General features: G+C 29.7%; 1 long non-coding RNA gene across 1 annotated transcript; it reads left to right on the top strand.

Annotated features, from left to right (window-relative positions):
• The first annotated feature begins 13,044 nt into the window (after positions 1–13,044).
• Positions 13,045–14,423, top strand: LOC126837838 (uncharacterized). The gene is made up of 3 exons (XR_007685640.1): positions 13,045–13,154; positions 13,750–13,996; positions 14,312–14,423. It is a non-coding gene; the product is annotated as an uncharacterized LOC126837838 (long non-coding RNA).
• Positions 14,424–20,411: the final 5,988 nt, after the last annotated feature.

The raw sequence follows: 20,411 nt of genomic DNA, 5'->3' as shown, positions 1-20,411 counted from the left end.
GTATTTGATTTTATGTACTTTTATTTGCCGATTGCCATTTGCCATGGCCATTGATCGACGCAATCTTAATTGTCGCAGATCCATTGTTGCCGATATTGCTGCTTAGTGCCGCATTTTTACCGCAAATTCAATATTTTATTGAGTTATTTGCCAGGAGTCAAGAGACCAAAATTGTTACCACACAACATAACACGCATTTTTGAATTTCGAATATTGATCATATGGGTAGTTTAAGAGAGAGGAGTAGCTAACCTTTATTTTATTCGTCCGGATCAGTTTGTTTTTAATTTTAATTGTTATTTGTGTTATTGCGCGAATGTCATCAGCGATTTTATTAGTGGTTTATACTTATTTCCGGTTGGTTACCGATGATTTTTTTATATTTTAAAATCTGTTTATTCACATCGACTGTTATATTATTATTTTGGCAAATATTTTCCCGGCTAACCCCCGGTGACTACTTTTATGTCCAGTCTACTGTCGACATATTTTTTACACGGCACTGTCTCTGACGATCTCAGATTGACATATTTTAATTATTGAATGGCGTTTTATTATTTTTTATCAACATCAATGGACGAATATTATGTCACGTCACATGTTGACACACATTTTGCGGCATATTTATTTTTTTGGCTTTATAAAATAATTTCGGCTTAGATAATGAAATAATGACTAATATTCTACATGGTGTTTCGTTTACGATTGATTGTTTATGACTATGTATACATTAAATCGAATTTTAACGAACTTATTTTATTGACACGAGGTGTGCAGATACAGCCAGTATTTTCTTTTTACGGTGATTTTATTTTTATATGCATAATTTTGCGGATACTGATTTACGGGAGTATATGACATTATTTTGAAATATTTTCGTGAATTTTTATTTACTTATTTTTTTCTTTTAATTTCATTTTTCTTATGAAAACACTTACAATTTTAAAAGGTACTTACGTAAACTGACGTCCGAGTTGCTTGTATTATCAAACCCAAAATGCCTGACCACATAATGTCGTATACGCACCTTGGTACACGAACCGTTAAACACACACACATTGTAACAATTTTAAATTAAGTAAAAGAAAAGTAACTCAAAAGCTAATAAACACACACACACAATTATAATTTTCATAAAAATAATAATGCACGCAACAATACCCTCCTCGTAACAGAACGGTCGCTTACGTGAGAGTGTAACCGACCTACTAATTTGGGCGGCCTTAAATAATAAACATGATTGAAATCTCTACTGTGTAGACAATATTGTATAGTTTTGTTTTGATTGTTTGGCCTACATTTAATTGCTTATTTGCTAATATACATTTGTCTTTAAGAACTATACTACAGCCCCCGTTGTTTTAAAGAAAATATGTCCTCATATTTTAAATGTATACAATAATAAAAATTTTCATTAAAAAACAATTCAAAATTTTAAGTTAATTATCAAAGCTGTATAGGATGATGTTTATGGATAGGTTGAAGGATTTTTTTTTATTAATATTATTATCTCGTCTTGTTCTACCCATTTGTTAGTTACTTCTCTTTTTTTTTTTTTTTGAAAACATATGAATATATTTTTGTATTCATTTGTAATTTGTTTTTTTTTTTATTATTATTACTCTTTTTTTTTTTACAATGTAGTTAAAAAGAGAAGACGAGTTCTATTTTTGTTAAGTGAATAAAGGAGAAAATCTGTAGTTGTTGAGAGGAAAGTGTGTGGATTCATTAGCCTGTATCTTTTTATTTTATATATACAAATACTTAAAATTTAATCCCTCTTTTTTTTAAAAACATTTTCCCCTTAAAATCGAATTCCCGTTTTCTTAAAGTTAAATTAATATTTACATTTTTTTTTTGTCCATTCCTTGGAGATGAAATCCACCAGAGCTCCAAATCTCTCCATAATTTCGTTTTCCAATTCTATATTGGATTTTCTGGTTTTGGTTGCTGTAGTCAGAGTTGTGCAAATTCTTATTCGAATAATTATTCGAATAAAACGTTATTCGAATAATTTTTCTACAAATTATTCGAATAAATTTTTATTCGACAATTTTTTCACAATTTATTCGAATAATTTTGTATTCGAATAATTTTGAAAACAACATTTTTGAATAACTTTTTATTCGAATAATATTTTTACAATTTATTCGAATAAAAAATTATTCGAATAAATAATAATAAATAATAATACTTTTCTTACGTACTTTAAATGTAAAAATGGTATAATTGATATATTCATTCAATGTATATAATGCGTAATAAAAAATGTAGGTATAAACATCATATGTAAAGTTTTAAAAAAAAAAAGTATTTATTTTCCTCTATTCTTACTATAAGATTTACATATTATTCAGCTATATACTTAATATAAAGCATATATAGTACCAAAAATAAAACAAAATATCCGAGCCTATATGTAAGAAAACATTATTGACTTAAAGCAGAATTTGATCATTTTAAATGTGTTATCTGTAAATGATAAATTTCAATAATTTATTTCATTCTGTAAATTATATCTATAAGTTGTAATTTTTTCATTTTTTTATTACAAGTTAGTAAAAAGTCAATGCCTTGTTATTATATAATTTAACTACTATTATTATTATATTAAGACATTTTTTATAATTTTTTCTTTTTGTTATTATTTCTACAACCAAATTGTGTAATAAGATTGGTGTTATTTTTATTATTAGACAGTTGTAATTTTGTTTATTTATTAGTTTTCACTAGTTTTCGCAAAACTTACTTAATTACTATTTTTTCAATGTTCTTTTGTTCTATGTCTGTATTTAAAGTAATATTGACTAAAGCTCTAACTTATTATACAATACCTATCTATATTTTATATAAACTATTTCTAAAATTGTCCTTGGTTAATTATACCACATTAATGTAATAATATCATCGTTTATATAAAAAAATGTCTACTGAGTATTCTATTTTTTTTTTCGTATTTGATAAGTAATTCCAATGTGCCTAACACAAAACTCAATTTGTGAAATCTGTAAATAAAATTAAAATACGTATAAAACACTTCACACTAAGTTTTCCAACCTTTGAAATAGACATAGGTTAATTTTATTTTTTGTAGTTAATTTGTTTTATTGAATTTAGACGGTGATAAGAAAATTTTAAATTAAATTTAAGATCTATCCTAGTGTTTATAAATAGTGCATAACATGTAATATATAATATATATTAAAAAATTATTATTAAAAAACATCACTTACAAATTCTTCGAATAATGGTGAACAGTTATTCGAATAATTTCATATATGATTACTCGAATAATGTTAGTCGAATAAAACGTTATTCGAATAATTTTAAATATGATAATTCGAATAATTTTTTTTTTCGAATAAAAATTTGTTATCTAGATAAAGACATTATTCGAGTAAAATTTATTCGAATAAAAAGTTATTCGAAAATTTTTTTTCAAAATTATTCGAATAATTTTTTATTCGAATAATTTCAAACATATTTTATTTAAATAATTTTTTATTCGAATAAAAGTGTATTCAAATAACTATTTTTGAAATTATTCGAATAAAAGTTTATTCGAATAATTATTTTTGAAATTATTCGAATAAAAGTTTATTCGAATAAAAGTTTATTCGAATAAATTTACTCGAATAATGTGTTTATCTAGATAATTATTTAGATAACGTTTTATTCGAATGATGCACAACTCTGGTTACTGCTGTCGTCGTGGCTGTTGATGTTGTTGTTGCTGCTGTCGTCGTGGCTGTTGATGTGATTGTTGGTGTTCTTGTTGCTATTGTTGTGGCTGTTGGTGTTGTTGGTGCTGTTGTTGTGGTGGTTGCTGTTGTAGTTGTTGTTTGTTGTTGTTGTAGTTGCTGTTGTTGATGTTGTCTGTTGTTGTTGTGGTTGCTATTGTTGTTGTTATTGTTGTGGTCCTAATGATTGGTACGGTCAATATTTTTTTCTTTGATTTGTTCGTGTTCTTCTGTTGTGCGCTGTTCACTTTGGATCTCCGTATTTCAATTAGCTAACCACCAGACGTTAATCCCTCCGTTGGTTTGATGTGGTTTTTGCGAGACATTTTCATGTCTTAGCTCTGGCACATAACCGAAAAAGGCGTTACCAAAAAAGCGTTACCAAAAAAGAAATGGGGTTGAAGTTGAGGTTGGGGTGGGAATGGGAATGGGGTTGGGGGTGGGAATTAGCCGGTATATAACCGAAAAAAAGTGTTACCAAAAAAAGCGTTACCAAACAAGCGTTACCACACGGAGATGGGGTTGGGGACGTGAGATAGGGGTGAGAATTAGCCGGTTCATAACCGAAAAAAAGTGTTACCAAAAAAAGCGTTACCACATGGAGATGGGGTTGGGGACGGGAGATAGGGGTGGGAGATAGGGGATAGAAGATAGGGGTGAGTGATAGGATGGGATATAGGGGGTAGAGGATAGGGGTAAGATATAGAAGGTAAGAGATAAGAGATATGTTGTAAAATGGCTGATTTTCTTTGTATAATTTGATCAAATGATCGTACAAAATATAGTATGTATAATTTGATAGTATAGTTAAATATTTATTTATATGTATAATGAATATATATATATATATTTTGCTAAATAAACCTAGAACAAAAACAAATCATTGGCATATAATTATTAATATATTATTATATATATATATGTATATATATATAAAGTTAATAAAGTTTTAACCTTTGTACATGAATCGTATCTACGGAGTTTTTCCCGTTGAGAGTAAGGGCTACCTTATAATTAATTTCAAAAGGTCCCCTATATTTATATTTTAATTTTTTCGATTGTCTCGGAATTTGTATGTCAAATTTTACTAAGAACTTTTGACCGGGTGTGTAACTGTTTTGTGTGTTCTATCGTAGTATTTTTTTTTCTATTTATGTTGTTGCCAAAGATTTGTAATAATAGATAACTTTCCTAATCATTAAATTTAGCTTGACTTAATTTTGAAAAATTTCGTTGTAATTTTGATTTGTATTATATAAAATTAAAAAAAAAAATCGTTGAATTAGTTTATAATTAAGGAAAATGATAAATAAAAAAAATAATTCGAGAAAAATTATCTTGTAAAAAAAAAAAAATTTCCTACTACTTTTTAGTTGTTACTAAACACAAAAAAAAAGTTGGTGAGACACAATATCTCAAAAGTTGAAATATCCCAAGAAAAATCCTTGGAAAATTCCAAAAAAAACTGTAGAAAAATGTTCTACACACAAAAAAAAAATCAAACGAGAAATCCTATTCCCTTTGAATATAACACACACAAAAATTTGAGAAAAAAGGTAAAACTTCTCCCTCAAAAATAAAAACAAAAAAAAACTTGACACTTACCTTAACCCTTCACTGCATAATGTTCCATATATGGAAAAATTATTTTTATTGTTTATATCTGCTCATGCTATACATCTTTGATGCACAATGTTCCATATTTGGTACAATTCTTTAATTAGCGTTTTCTATGTCTAGGTCTGGTTTTTTACGCAGCTTTTTCTCCAAACCATTAAGTTAACTTAAATTCTATAAACTTGTGATTACACATAATTTTATTTTATAAATATTATTCACCAGATGCACGTCCACATTGTTTGTGACCCAATAGATTTTAACTTAATAATGACGGAATTTTTAAATGTGGTGTATTGTTAAATTTTAAGAACACTATTTTTGGGGAGGACTTTGCGAAGACCTGGTATTTCGGTTTTGCCCCGAGCTTATGCCAAGAAAGCGACGACAGTGCGGGCCATTTCCCTATGTAGAAGGAATGCGACAATGTGGTGGCCCTAGCTGAGAGGGATGTCCTTCCGCTCTTCGAAGTCACCAGAAGTCCGCCAAAAATACAAGTGTTCTTTTCCCCAATTAGTTTTAAGGGTTAACCTTTATTTTCAGGAATTTTTGTAATACCATTTCTTTTGCCTTTTAACTTTTTTTTTTGACAACCCTTAACTTTATATGACTAGGTCTGAGGTCGGACCTCTACGGGGGAGGGGCAGCTGTAACGATCATATTTCACCTGACCGTTACTTCGTGTCCCAAACCTACTGACACAGCACCCCCGACTATAGGTAGGGGAACGGTCGCACACACAGGACAATGCACGTCGCGTAGCATCTAATTAACCAGTTGACTTTACCATCACGGACCGCCAATACCCTCGACCTTTCGCCCTATATTTTCGCGGTTTTACTACAAGCCGCCAACCCGATTATCTTTTGTGTGCGTCCGTTTCAACTCCGCTTTGAACAACCATTTCATCGTCCAACCCAGGTCAGAGTGTATATATTTATAATATAATTTTGTATTTTATTTAGTGACCTTAATTTAGAATAAAACATCTTGTAGCCTGCAGCTGAGGGTTAGATTATTTAACAGCGTGACCGCCCGTTCTAGCTCCTCGGGCGATATATTAAATTAATAAGGGAGACTTTAACCCTTCACTGCACAATGTTCCATACATGGAACAATTGTATTTATTGTTTATATCTGCTCATGCTTTACATTTTTGATGCACAATGTTCCATATTTGGTACAATTCTTTAATTAGCGTTTTCCATGAAACCAAAACTCAAAAAAAAATTTAGAAGATCATAATATCCTTTAAATTTTTTTTAAGATACGAAAATATAGTTTTCATACATATTTGCCAAATGCAACCAAACGCTATAGTGTAATTATAAGACATTTCACATTGACAACACTCAATTTTCGCAAATAATATATGCAATGTGCATACATAAAAATATAATATGTATATACTACATAGTATAATGTGTTGTAATACTATACATATATATAGTATCAGAGTGCGAGTAGTAGTAGTAGATAATCAAGTATTTAACACAAATAATGTTATTACAATAATAGATATATTATACATAGAATATATACAACACAGTGAAACAATAATACACTAGTAATATGTATAAACTGAATAGAAATACTGAGCCCCGAGCCCTTAGATCAAATGCTATTTATATTAACCCACAAGGTTGCACGCGTCTACACATACACGTGTGCTTACAAAAACAACTTTGTTTTTCTATAACATTTCCTGATTAACAACTACGTATTTTTATTATACAGATAAACAACATATTTATATATTGTGAAATACTACTTGATATATAGAATATTAATTATTATTCCAACACACCCCCTTAATTAATATTTTCTTAACACTATATTAATCTTCTGTGATCCTCTTCACGCCTATGATTGACCGTAACTTTTCAAGTCTGTCCTTGGCTAATGGCTTCGTGAAGATATCAGCTAGTTGGTTTTCTGTTTCTTTGTACTGCAGTTCAAATACACCTTCTTCAAACTTCTCCCGAATGAAATGATAACGAACATCAATATGTTTTGACCTCTTGTGAAAAACTGCATTCCTAATCAAACGAATAGTACTTTGATTATCTATATACAAAATAGGTTTATACAATCCCTTTTCATTAGTTAATTCAGTTAACAATCTTTTAAACCAAATTAAACTTCTTATCGATTCGCAGCTAGCGACGAACTCAGCTTCAGTTGAACTCAGAGTAACTGATGCTTGACGTTGTGAATTCCACCCTATTGTACAAGGTCCCGCAACAAATAAATGTCCCGAAGTAGATCTTCGTGTTTGAATGTCGCCGGCATAATCCGAATCGCTGTAGACACTCAACAATAAATTATCATCTGATTTATAACATAAACCATAATCTAAAGTATGTTTAACATAACGCATTATACGCTTGACCATTTGCCAGTGTGCATTTGTAGGTTTTGCAAGAAAACGACTTGCATAATTAACTGCAAACGCTAAATCCGGTCTTGTTACTTGTGACAGAAATAACAGTGACCCTACTGCTTGTCTATAAAAGTTATTACCTGGCTGTAATACCTGCGTATCTGTGTTATCGAATGACGTGTCTGTTCGAGATATAGGGACAGAAACTTCTTTAGCATTATTCATATTAAATCTTTCAATAATATTATTTGCATACTTGGCCTGATGAATGAATAATGAGCCATCATTTTGTTTCTCTATTGACATACCTAGGAAATTATTTAAATCTCCTTGTGTGATTTGAAACTCTTGTTGTAAACTTGAAATGAGTTCTTGTGATTTTGCAATACTGTTTGAAGCAATTAAACCATCATCGACGAATATAGCTAAAATAACTATTTCATTATTATCATGATTTATATACACACATGGATCTGAATCAGTTGGATTAAGATTATATTTTTCTAGAAAATGTCTAAATCTAAAATTCCAATTTCTTGGTGATTGTTTTAATCCGTACAAAGACTTACGTAGTCTACATACTCTACCCGAGTTGTCATTAAAACCCAATGGTTGATCCATGTAAATTTCTTCATCTAATTCTCCATGAAGAAATGCCGTTTTCACGTCGAATTGTTTGAGTTCAAGTTTCTTAGCCGCAGAAACCGCTAATATTGTACGTATGCTTTCATATCGGCATACTGGACTAAAAACTTCTCCAAAATCCACGCCTGGTTTTTGTCTTGACCCGTTAACCACCAAACGCGCCTTAAATCTCTCGACTTGACCATTTACATTGTACTTAATTTTAAATACCCACATATTGTTTAAAACACTTTTATTTATCGGTCTGTCGACAAGTTCCCACGTTTTATTTTCAATTAACGACTTAAGCTCGTCATTCATTGCTTCTTCCCACTTATTTGCATACTCACTGTTTATCGCTTCATAATAGTTAACTGGTTCTGATATACTTAGCATGCACCGATACCTTACCGGTTTTTGTAATTGGCTGCGGTCTCGTAAACTGTACCCATGAGTGTCCGTGACTATAGGTATGGTTACCGTTTCCTCGTTTTGAACTGGTTTTTCATTCACGACTTGTTCCTTCTCGTCGTCAACCTGTGTAACACTTTCGCTTATGCTAACTTCATTTGTATTTATTATTTCCTTAGTGAATATAACGTCCCGGCAATCATTTACCGTTTTCGTATCATTAAAATAAACCCTGTACCCGCGCTTGTCAATAGAATATCCAACGAAAATACCGCTTCTAGACTTGGCATCTAACTTTTGACGTTTTTCCTTGGGTACATGTACATACACTTTAGTTCCAAAAACTCTTAAGTGATTTATGTCAGGCAATTTATTATAATACAACTCATATGGATTTTTATTATTAATTGAGCTTTTACCTGTGAGATTCAAAGTATAATTAGCGTATGATATACTTTCTGCCCATAATGATAAATCCATATTTCTGGAATATAAAATTGATCGACCAGCCTCCACTAACGTACGATTTTCGCGTTCTGAAGAATTCTGTTGTGGTGTGTAGGCTATTGTTTTCTGATGACGGATTCCATACTTGTTTAATATTCCTAAAACCTGTTTATTAACAAACTCTCCGCCGTTGTCCGAACGTATTGCTATTATTTTATTACCTGTCTCATTTTTAAAACATTTAATAAACAATTCAAGTTTGTCTTTAACTTCATTTTTATGTTTTAAGAAATATACAGTTCTAAAGTGTGAAAAATCATCTTTAAAAACAAGATAATATTTTGACCCGCCTAGAGAATCTGTCTGGAAAGGTCCACAAAGATCAGTAAATATTAATTCTCCCACTTTTTGTGATTTGTCCGTACGACTTTGAAATGATTTTCTACTATGTTTACCCATAATACATGCCTCGCATGTGAAGTTATTGTCACTCTCCACCTTAATATTATGTTTAAGTAAACAACTTCTTACGTAACCAATGTTTTGATGTGCCATACGTTCGTGCCACAGTGTTAATGAACCCGCTACTACGGCCGATGCTACTGGCTGCACATCGTTGACGAAACCCGTTTTGTTAATTGGCTGGTTCTGTATTCTAATATTAACATTATACAAGCCATTTTTGCGTACCGCTTCACAAATGATCTTGTTGTTTAGTAAAAATATACATTTTTTATTATCTGACTTCATTTTTATGCCCTTGTCCAACGTAGAACCAACACTGAATAAATTATATTTTAGTTCAGGTACATAATAAACATTAGTCATAAAATTATTATACTGATTATTCCTAACATAACATATAATATTGATTTGACCCGAACCTTGCGCATATAAAATAGTGCCATCGCCTATTTTCACTTTAATTGGCGATTTAAATTGATTATAATGAACATACCAATTTTTATGTCCCGTCATATGATTAGTAGCACCAGAGTCTAGATACCAGTTATCCGATTCTTGTTCTGTGAATAACAGTTCACTGTAAAAAGCTTGTCCTGTTTCACTTGATTGTGACGAATTTCCCTTGGCATCGTCTTGGTCTTTTTTATACTTCCTGCAGTCCTTTTTGAAATGACCGCCCTTTTTGCAATAAAAACAGGGTCCTATCTTTTTTGTACCCACATTTGGATTCCCAACTTTCCGTTCACCAAATTTTTCACTGCCTGTCTTTTTAGAAAATTTCTTCTGGAACTTTCTAACAGTTAAAGCATTATTTTCTTCTACAGATTCAACTACCGAACTACCTTGATACATTCTCGACTCCTCAATAAGTAACCGAGATGTTAGTTCATTTAAATTCTTACTTTCTAGCTGCATTGAGTCCCATGCACTGTAAAAATGTTTATACTCCGATGGCAAAGTCATTAGAATTTTCGTCATAAGCATAGATTCTGTGACTGGTTGTCCCATCAAACTAAGTTGATTCTGTAGGTTTTGCAATTTGGTAATATGCGTCGACATATCGTCAGCCGAGTCCTTTACGTAACTGAAAAATTTATGTTGTATTAAATGTATACTCGCCTCGTTTTTCTGCTCATAGACAGCGAGTAATTTTGTCCACATTTCATACGATGTTTTACAGTTAATCAGGTATTGCATTGGACCGTTGTCAACCGATGTTACTATCAGTTTTTGGCATTTGGAGTCAGCACGTTGCCAATTTAATAGATCCTCTTTATATCTTTTCTGGGCGTCAGCTTCTTTGCTTGTTAGCACTGGTTTTGTATACTCTCCTGTAATTAAACTACCCAACTCATATGAAGTTAGTATTACCTTCATCTGAAATTTCCAAAGTGTCCAACCTTCAATATTGCATAGCTTGGCAATCTTTATTGATTCTTCCATATCAATAGATGACGTACTTGTATAGTACTCTTGAACGACTTTGATAAATGTATATCCAATATACACTTCGTCAGGTGCTGCTTAATTACTATAATTCACTTACTTGGTGATCTTAAAAAAAATTGTGTTCTTCAAATACTTGACTCTCGATGTCCGGTGTGCCTTTGACTATATGTCTGAGTGTCTGGGCGCATAACCTGTTGTAATACTATACATAAATATAGTATCAGAGTGCGAGTAGTAGTAGTAGATGATAATCAAGTATTCAACACAAATAATGTTATTACAATAATAGATATATTATACATAGAATATATACAACACAGTGAAACAATAATACACTAGTAATATGTATAAACTGAATAGAAATACTGAGCCCCGAGCCCTTAGATCAAATGCTATTTATATTAACCCACAAGGTTGCACGCGTCTACACATACACGTGTGCTTACAAAAACAACTTTGTTTTTCTATAACATTTCCTGATTAACAACTACGTATTTTTATTATACAGATAAACAACATATTTATATATTGTGAAATACTACTTGATATATAGAATATTAATTATTATTCCAACAGTTTATTAGATCAACTTTTTTAATAATTTGTAAACTACAAATGTAAAGAAATGAGTTAATTATTTTTAGTTCACATTACTCTATTTAATATACGTTTGTCTCATCTTATTACCCACACTTGTTTTTTTACAAAGATAGTGATGATTTATTTAAAAAATTGTGTATGATTTTACACATATGGTGTTAATATTTGTTTTAGATAATTGATTTCATTTTTGAATGGATAAAATATGATTTAGAAGAACGAAGTAAATATTTATCAAATTTACTGAATTATTTGAAGTTACCTTTAATTTCGAAAAATACGATACTACGAATATGTGATGAACCATTGATGAGAAGCCAACATGACTGTGAGTATTTAAACCGATGCCGATTCCACTATAATATTTAACATAAAATATTGTTTTTTTTACAATTCACATTTAAAATTATTTTCATAAAGTATATTAGTATCCTGTAATGAGTTTTTTTAATATTAGCTTAATATTTCTAGGTTTGATAGATATCATGAAAAATTACATATCTGTCGATGTTGATGAAAACATTACAAAAGCAACAAAGAGGACACCTCATTTGTATAAACCAAATGTATATAAATATTTTTCTTACAACTTATTTGTGGCATCCTACTTAGTAAAAATACTTTATATTAATCAATGTTGCGTTTTTTAGTATTTTGGAAATACAGTTATAATAAAATCAAACACACATGTTTCAATAATTTATTCCATATATTTTGATTGTTTTATAATATAAGGAAATATAGTTACGATATTATAAAATGTTATTATTTTTGTTAAACATATTTTTGCTGTGTGGGATATCTGTAGAATACTTTTTACATTTGTAGAAAATAAAATATTGAATAATTTGTTTTCAGATTATTTTCGCAATTAAAGGTCAATCAAATGGTGATGATTCTTATGTAATGTATATGGATCTGAGGTGCGAAAATGATCTTAATTGGAAATCATGTGATTATTCATTTTTTTGTCCACCCCGTCAGCGTGCACTTTGGCCGTTTCGGAAACTGGATTACTACTTGCAATTGGAGGTTATAATAAATTAAAGAAATGGAGTAATTGTGTTTATGAACTTGATCTGGCTACTACATCGAAAATGTAGATTCCTACAACGCCTTTGCATAGATCACGATTATATTTTTCTGTTTGCACCCAAGGAAATTATGTATATGTGGTGTGTATCAATTTAGGTTATTCATAACACAATATATCTGAGTCAACAAATACATGTAATATTGAAATATATATTTAATATGTTTATTATCGATAGGTAGGAGGTGAAGATACTTTAGGAATAACACTAAATTGAATAGAATATTATGACACATATTCGAAAGTATGGGCCGAAATAGAAGAGCCAATGCCAACCCCACGGCAATTATGCAGTTTAATAATTCACAACTCTCGTCTATATGTTGTAAGTATGAAATTGTATTTAACTTATTATATACATGTATGGAAATTAATAGATTAATCTATAGGTTTTAGAAAGTTACAAATTTAATAGGTTTACACAATTTATACTATATTGACACGTAGTGGCGCAGTATATTACGTATTAAATCTGATGTTAGGCTAAATTGATCTTATAATAACAAATTAAACTAAACCCAAAGTTTTAATTGTCCCCAATAGTACCAGTATCGTATTTACCCCAAACAAAACTATCCAACAACTCAACAATCTAATAACCATGACTACCAAATCTAAAAAAAAAAAAATGTGTAGTTTAAATGTTTTTTATTTCATGTAATTGACTTTTTATTCTATGAAGTTTGGTAGACTTGGAGATTTTAATGTACTATTAAGTAGTATAGAGTGCCATAATGTTCGAGAAAAACGGTGGACTGTTAAACGCGATACCAGCAGCTACTGCTTTAATAGACATAACAAGCAGAAGATATGATTTATATTTATTTCATCATACCAATAACCAAAGCTGCCAAACCTAAAAAAAAAAAATGTTAATATTACGTTTTATGTTTAATGCAATTGATTTGTTTTCTATGAAGTTCGGTGGTAATGATGGTAAATACTATTTAAGTAGTGCAGTCTACTATAATCTACAAGAAGAATGTTGGACACATTGTAATCCAATGCCAACAGCTACTGATCTAATGGGCATTACAAGTAGAGGAAATGATTTATATTTATTTGGCGGTACCCCTTATTTAAAATCCTAACGTGCTTACAAAATGAACTTAAATAGTTCAAAATGGGATACGCTACCTGATATGATCAACACAAAAATGTATGCAAGTAAGTGAATAATAATAATAATGTTTGAGAAATTTTATCCAAATATATAATTTATTACTTTTATTATTTTCGGATCCATCTTTAGCTCTTTAACGATTCAAACCTATTGCAGTTTTAGAGCGATTGTCAACGTTTTACTCTTGTGACTATAGTGTAGTACTGTGACTATCGCTTTGACACGGCAATTGGTTAAAACCGTCAGTATAAATAATGACAACATGAATAGTTCCGAAAATGATGAAACTAATAGTTTATACTACGAAAGAATTACCTCGTTCATATGATTTATTCAGAAAAATGTATTTTAAAATGCAGATGCCGTTACTATTGAAAACGATTTATTTGTTGTGGGAAAAAATACCGCCTGGTTTTTACCAAAAAAAGATGAAGCTCCTGCCGGAGTCTTATGTGAAAGATATATTGCTGAAAAAAACATATGGCAAGTGATTGAGTCATCAAATATACTATGTGACTATGATCACATAATTTTTCTTAATGCTGCAAGTTTGAATACATTTAATATTGACTTATCATAAAATTGTAAATATAATATACTATGAAATTATAAAAACAAAGTTTGTAAAAAAAAATCAAAATTGAATAATACTGACGGTGAGTATAAATTAAAAATACATATCTATTATACAAGTTGAATTTGTAATATTTTGTCGGTTAATTAAAAAAAAAAGTTGTTGCCGAAACCCACCTCTAATCTTAAAAATACTCCTTAATCTTAATAAATATAACAATTTTTTACCCCTTATAGGGAAATAGAGTTAATGATATTATCTTGGTTTGTCAATGTATATTGGTAGATTATCTAAAAAAATGTATACAAGTTTGTAACTAAACTAGCTACATTAGTCAGTCCAATAGTTAAATAAAATAATTGTTGGTCCAAACATTTAAAGAACCATCATTGTAAAATTGAAATAACTGATTTTGATGGATTAAATTCTCAGTTTTACATTTTCAATAGTACAATATTCCTTTTTCTTTGGTCCACAGAAGAATACTATGTGTCTTATAGATCATAAACCATTGGTTTACGAAACCTAAATTGTATTTTTTCACTGTTTAAATTTTGCATGAAGGTGTACGATAGCCAATTACAAAAACTTTAGTAATACTGTTTTTGGCTCCTGATAAATCTGAAAATGTTTTTCCCTAAACGACTAAACCATCACTTTCAGTATGCCCAAAATAATCTCTTGTCTATTCTATCAAATTTATCCTGCCATTAAGAAACTCAAATATTTAATTAATATATTTGTAATAAGTTATTATTATATATACTATTAAATCGAACGGCTCTTCGATCACGTTTCCTAGTTTGTGACACTTAAGTTCTATTATTTTTTAAAAGAGTGTCAAAACTGTAGAAGTGAAGCTGTCTAGTCTTTAAATTCAATCGCCTAACAATCATTTCTTATGAAATGTAAATCGATTCCTTATTAAAAACAATTTTAACCTTGTCATAAACAAAATAGTAAAAACTATATTATTCATAATCTTACTAAAGATTTCTCGACATTGTTAAAATGTGTAACATAATTATGTAACTCCGTTTCAATGATATTATTTTTAATATTTGAATAGTAATGGCGTTTTGTGTTTGGTGTATAATTTCAAATGGGTCGTTTTTTTTTCAATGAGCATTTTAAGGTAAACTAAACCTGTTCGGAGAACAACGTGGTCCTTAAAGAGTCGATTTTCGAATTTTAACCTCCTAAAAAACATACCGCATGAAATCCCCTTGAGTATAAAACCTTTTTTTGTATATTTGAGCAATACACGTGCACATTATTTTTCTACTTATTTACTACATTTTTAGACGTTGAAGAGGCCCTCGGTTGTTTTCAATTTTTAACAAAGTCTAAATAACGTAACCGTTTTAATAGCAGTAGTGAACATAATTATTTATTTTTTGGAAATTTATTGTAAATTATAATAATTAATTATCCGTAAAAAAAGGTAGTTTAATTAAAGAATACATAATGTGGGTTTTAAAATCGTTTCCATCATTTCTTTGGATTTGGAAACGTGTTAATAATTATAAAACATAAGTTTTCAGACTTGTCAATGGCCAATATTGTTTAATAGGCTGTATCGAGTATTTTTTAACAGTAACATTATTTTTTAGATAAAAACGAATTATATTTATTTTTATTAAAATAACATTTTTTTTTTTGTAACATTTTGGGTTTTTGCAATGTACCATACTGCTTATAATTATTTCGGTTTCTTAATTTTTTATTAATTTACAATATGAAATATAAACATATATTTTATAAGATTAAATTGAAAATCTATTCATTTGCTGTTAAAACGAAATAGTTTTTGTGTTTTTCGCAGTTGTTGTTGCTGTAATTGTTCTTATTTGTACAATTTTTTCGAATACGAAAATATTTCACTGTAAAACATTTTTTTTATTTTTTTTTTATCGATTTACTACCAATAATTTTTATAACTTTATGCTTATTGTCGTTTTCAAGTTGCCACAGTATTTTCTGTCCTTGAAAATGATATATCCGTTGGAATAAATACAAAACCAATTTTACATGTACATTATACAGTAAAAAAACTACGGTTAAAAAAATCTAATAAAGAAAACTTTTCCACCACCTAAAAATGTTTACCGGTCATTTTAAAACCTTTTCAAAAATTCTATGATATGGTTTTATCATTTTCGGTACTTGTCTAAATAATAATTGTATAATATATATTTTCTTACTCAGAAGCGTCTTAAAAACATGTTTTAAGTTGTGTTATTTTTTTTGAAATAAGAGGAAAACATATTTTAATGAGAGGTTTTCCATGCTTTTTTAAACAGTTACTTACAGTTAGCCATACACCAATGCACTAAATAAGAAATGTATCGAAAAACAAAAACAACATCTATGAAATCGGCGTAGTGATGTTATATTTTGAAGTCTTCAAAGTTTACACGATTTTGATTATTATTATATTTATTTTGGGACTATTTATTTTTTACTTGAGCAATTATAAAAGTAGGACAATTGTCAGTATTCCGACCAAGCCTACCCAATCCCCCCCCCCCTTGGTTCAATTATAATAAGGGTGGTATATTTATAGTGCTTATAACCGTAAAAAAACTAGATCCGCCTCTGGCTCCGAGCCCTAAAGTATTTTATTATTTTATTAGATCCCGCCCATTATTTCCTCGCTATTTCCTGTTCTGTTAAAGTAATGCAGTTTCTTTCCAGGTGCCAGGTAACCCTGAGATCACTAAAGACGAGTTGATTCCATTGATAGCTCAACTTTATCTCTTCCCGATCTACATGGACTTGTCATCCACAGTTAGAACATTTTTCAGCAGTACCAAAAAAAAAAAAAATTGTTTACAAGTGAGGCAAATGTGAAATGGTCCTCCTTTCCTCCCGACCTTTCTAATATGCCATCTTGGCAGCCCTAACATCAGCCCATAGGCGCAATTTCAATTTTTAACTCGGGGGGAGCTGGACATTTTTTTAAGTATATATATATATATATATAAGTAAATATATTTTTGTATTTTAAAATTGTACGCATAACTCAATTTTTTGGGGGGGGATAATCCCACCCTAGCCCCCCCCCCTAGCATTTGCGCCTATGCATCAGTCCCTGGCCTTGGTTACACATCATATCCTAATGGCTTTTCCATTGAAACATATGTGCATAACTTTTTGTATTGTATTTAATTATATTTATATTTGGTTACAACCTAAAAACATAGGATGGTATTACAACTTATGACGTTGTTTAATAAAGGCCAATTAACGTTTCGGATCCGGGATGAACATTAAGATGTGGGAAATATACATTGGCGTTCTTTTAAAAAGAAACAACACAGTTTGTAATGACTGTTCTTATAACGTCATAATACTTAAAAGGTGGCGTGTAACCAACAGGTGTTTTTCATATTTTGTTTACATGATACCCACATCGTTTTGAAAATATTTTACCAACCGACAAAAATGTTCGATATTCGAACTCGAATAATTATTATCAATTTTGACAAATAATTCAAAACGTTTATAATCTTTGTATACAAATACATAAGAGAAACGGAATAAGCTATTTATTAAGGGGCAAAAGATTGGGAATTTTTGACAAAAATCGAACTAGTTGCTATTTTTAATTTGTCGACTTATTTTAAGGAGAAAAATATTAAGTTTTTCTAGTTACAAAACGTTTTAAGTTAAGGCGAAAGTTTCAAAAAAAAATCCTAACTGTACTCAACCCATCTTTGAACTATAATTAGAACATTTGGTTCGAGTGTCTAATTCTATGATAATAATAAAAAAGTTTTATTTATTAAAAAAAAACCTATTACTTAGTGTTTTACTCAGTTTCAAAATATTTAAAATTACGGCAACATCAAAATCAGAGGTCTTATTTTGGGCCAATACGAACCAATATGAAGTCCACTGGTCATAAGAATCTGATAAATTGCTAATTACTAATTACTAATAATAACCCAGAACGGGTTGTATATTTATATACGTATATATAAATTAGCGTGGTCGTTAATTTCGATTTTGAGGAGCGAAGTATAGAAATAAGTTTGAAATGTCAAAAAAAAAAATGCCCTAATTATTTCAGATTTTTTACTTAAGAATAACAGATGCCGCACAGGGTCTCGAGATTTGTATTGAAATAACATTGTTATTGTTTATTTTCCAATAATTGTTTTATTACAACGGCTAATTAACTGCAAACAAAATTTCAGCTATAAAGAGTTGTCGGAAATTGGTGCTGGTACAAACGAGAATGTAGATAAAATACAATCCAATTAATTTTCAATTTATACAAGCCTGAAGCCACCTATATAACGAAAGAAATAAAAAACAATTCATATTGTATGTTAATTATAGATTTTAGTAGAAATAAACTAATATCGATGGTAGGGTTTTTGTTTTATTTTTAATTTTTAGTGACATTTTTGTTCAACTTTACTATATACACTGCTCTTGCGTGTAATACCTATGTGAAAACCTTTAATAGAGAGCCTTGCAAACATTCTCCTTTATCATAATTATATTATCATATAATAGCTAAAAAACTAAATTTGTTGGAGCTGATTTTTTCCCCTTGTTTCTTTTTTTTTTTAATTTGACGTGCGATCCCTTAAACGGGTGTCCGTCAATACATTTTTTTTATCATGTGTTGGAAAAGTTACACCGAGCTCAAATGTAAAAATATCATTTTTTTTTTATTAAGTATTACTTATCGACTTCTCGCCTTGACGAAACAACATTTTTTTTCTTGCGTTAACTCGAAAACACATTTTTTTTTTACTTTAGAAAAACACTTGTGTGGTTTGATGTGACCTTCCATTTCCACTGTTTACATAAACGAACCGAACCGTTTATAAAAAGTAAAAAAAATTATACACGTTCAAAACGCTGTAAACACTATTTAGATACCCACATTGGGCCTGCGTTAGAATAATGTGCACCCAACATCGACGAATACAGGATTTTAAAAATGCCCCACCTGACTTATTGGCGATTTTCTAAAATTATGAAAAATTACCATTATATACATAAAATTACCATTTATGGTTTTTATCATACAATGATATTTTAAGGTTATTGTAATTTTTTCTCCCTTATAATTTTTGCAATATCTTACAGTAAACCTGTATAGTTAGATATATCGAACTTTAAAGTTTATAACCTCAATCAAAAGAGACGAAGCCTTTTAAAATTTCTTTTAAAAAATTAGATTTCTACATTAACTGTATTGAATTTCAACGACTAAAGGCAAATACTCCAAGGTACTATTGGATAAAATTAGAAGGAATACATGGTATTTAATCCCCTAACGAATTTAAAAAGGGTATGGACTACAATGATTTAGAATATTAAAGCGAGAATTAGGAAGATAAAAATAGCTGGCCAAGGAAGGAGGTTAACAAAGAAGTTGTTAATACTACACGAAGTGGTAGGGTAGTAAAGAACCAGAGAAATGGAACCTTGAAAATGTATTTGTTTAATAATTTTGTTTTTGTAGGTATTAAACGTGTCCATTAAATGTTTGTATACATAATTAAAGATATTATTTTGTTAAAATAGTTAGTAAGTAGAGCATAGTTGTAAAATTAATAATCTTTATAATGTTGTATCTAAAGAAAAACATTTTTAGTAATACTGATTTACTGACTATTTTCATTTTAATTTGTTGTATTTCACTTTGTTCGTATTTAATTTTGATAATATTAATAAACGTATAGTCAAGAATAAAGATAACTTAAAATTTATACATTTTGATATAAATATAAACAATGAACCCGTCGACTGCATTTCAGTAGACATTTTAAAATAAAGTAAGAATAATAAATGGACGAATCAGACGTAGAAACGAGTTATTGGAATAGACTAGATAATAAACAAACAAATCTATCTATCTA

Source organism: Adelges cooleyi, unplaced genomic scaffold (assembly GCF_023614345.1).
Source record: "Adelges cooleyi isolate 19-005CV unplaced genomic scaffold, UGA_ACOO_1.1 ACOO_flye_CR_arks_rails_tigmint_CR_PRNA_3, whole genome shotgun sequence".
In the NCBI taxonomy this organism is placed as follows: domain Eukaryota; kingdom Metazoa; phylum Arthropoda; class Insecta; order Hemiptera; family Adelgidae; genus Adelges; species Adelges cooleyi.
Note: the sequence above shows the minus strand (reverse complement) of the source record. Positions and strands in the feature narration are given on the sequence as shown.